The sequence below is a fragment of the Trichechus manatus genome, unplaced genomic scaffold (genome assembly GCF_000243295.1).
Source record: "Trichechus manatus latirostris isolate Lorelei unplaced genomic scaffold, TriManLat1.0 scaffold00039, whole genome shotgun sequence".
NCBI lineage: Eukaryota > Metazoa > Chordata > Mammalia > Sirenia > Trichechidae > Trichechus > Trichechus manatus.
This window is the reverse complement of record NW_004443975.1, coordinates 11430769-11433094: the sequence shown is the minus strand read 5'-3', so window position 1 is coordinate 11433094 and position 2326 is coordinate 11430769.

Below are 2326 nucleotides of genomic sequence, written 5' to 3'. Positions count from 1 at the left end.
AGCTTAAAGTGATATTTCTGCCCCAGACTCAAGTTTTGGTGACAAGAAAATATTTTTTAAACCAGAATACCCACACAACTGCCCTGCCCAATGGAAAGGACCCTTTGACTGAAGGAACACACTCCAGGTGGCCTGTTGAGTCTCTCTGTCGCCACCTCCAGCGTGGGATTGAGAAGGGAGAAGTGGAGGGAGTGGGAGAACTTTCTAGATCCTCCCAGTGGAGACTTGCTTGGAGGTTTGAGAATTACCAGTACATCAGAATATTCACTTTTAAAGGTCAGCACAGGACTTGGCACACAGCAGACCATGAATAAATGTTTGTTGAGTAAATGAATAAATAATTACAGCCCAAATTCTGCTGTATGACCTTGTCTTCGGCTGGGATCTCTAGAGAAGCACAACCAGTAAAGCATATGAATATCTCTATAGAGAGATTTATATAAAGAAAATGGCTCACACGCTTGCAGAGGCTGGAATGTCCCAAATCTGTGGGTGAGGCTGGAGGCTTCTCCTGACTCACGTGGTCTGCAGGGGCTGGTGAACCCAATACTGGCAGGCAAGACCGCAAGTAAGCTGCTAGCTTAATTTCCAAGAACCGGAGATCAGACAAACAGGAGCCAGCTGCAGGATCTACAATGAGCAAAAGCCCAGGAGCCTTGCCAGAGAGTCCGTTTATATTCAATGCCACACCGCCAAGAAAGTCCCTTTCAACTGATTGGCTACTCGCAGCAGATCCCATCATGGAGGTGATCACATTATATCAAATCTCATGATGGAAGTGTTCACAACATCATACGACTGCCGAACTACATCATAACTGCCAAACCACTGAGAATCACGGCCCAGCCAAGTTGACATACAACTCTAACGATCACAGACCTGAAGAAAGGTTTTCAGATGACTGTTCCTTTGGGTCATTCTACCCCTATAGCTGCCTACCTCTTGCTGTAACTGCTGTCTATCTTAACCTTGAGCATGGGGTGTACATGTGCCACAGAATCTCCCTCTCCACGCCTGTGGCTCCCCACCCCTCACAAGAAGAACCAGGTCATGGACCCTGGCTGCATTTGTGATAACTGTATTCAGAGCCTGATGGGACTTCTGGGGCTTCTTATGCATTATGTTTTCTTCTAAGACTTACAGGAGTCTTGCCTCAGAAACAGCTCCTACCCTAAAATTATCAAAACCAACCAGTTGCTGTTGAGTTGATTCTGACTCATGGTGGCCTCACGTGTGTCAGAGTAGAACTGCTCCATAGAATTTTCAATGGTTGATTTTTTGGAAGTAGATCGCCAGGTCTTTCTTCTGAGGCACCTCTAGGTGGACTTGAACCGCCAAGCTTTTGGTTAGCAGCCCGGCACATTAACTGTTTGCACCACCCAGGGACTTCACCCTAAAGTTACATGTTCTGAAACATCATGTGGGAAGTAGTTTGAAAAAATAGACCCTAACTTCTCCTGAATTTGTTTTATTTAATCCAGGTTGGCATTCAAGTCCACCCAACCTACCTTTCTAATTATACTTTTCATCTCACTCCTATGCTAACTCATAGCCAAAGCAATCTGTTCACTGAAAACAACAGACAGGTTGGCACCCTGCCCTCCCTGCCCCCCTTCACTTACCTAAATCTTACCTGCTCTTCCAGGTGTTGTTCAAGGGTCAGCTCCTTCTTGAAGTTTCCCTCTCTATCCCAGCCACCATTCTCTGACTTGTGAAGGGGTTTACGATCTGCGCTATTCTGGAACAGTTAGTCCAGGCCCCTTTGTAAAGGGCTGGGTTGTGAGAATCAGCTCTGCAGTCAGACTGTTGGATTTGAATCCTGACCACTTTGTGTACTAGCTCTGTGTCCTTGGCAAAGTTACCTCACTCCTCTGTGCCTCTGGCTCTTACAGATGGTACATGCAGGCGCTTGGCCTCGCTGAGGAGGTGGGTTTCTTGCAGGCCACTGTCAAAGTGTCAGGAGAGGCCACAGATGGATCAGGCCCAGCAGTCTTGGCAACTGCTCCCTGCCCTGTACCCCAGGATTCAAGGGTTGGAGAGAGGTTCCAACATGGAGAACTTCTGATTTTATAGATTCCAGATATCGTACATGTAACAGTTCATTTTTATTCTCAGGCTTCTGTGCCAGGTCCTTCTCCTCTCTTGTTCCGGAAGCCAGCATCCCCAGGCGTCCACCTCTGAGGTACAGTGATGGGGCATTAGCAGCACAGGCTTCAGAGTCAGATGGATGTGGGCATGAATCCTAGCCGGCTGCTGTGTGAGCTTGGGCAAGTGCCTACTCTTTCTGAGTCCCAGTTTCCTCCTGGGTAAAATGGGGATGGTAATG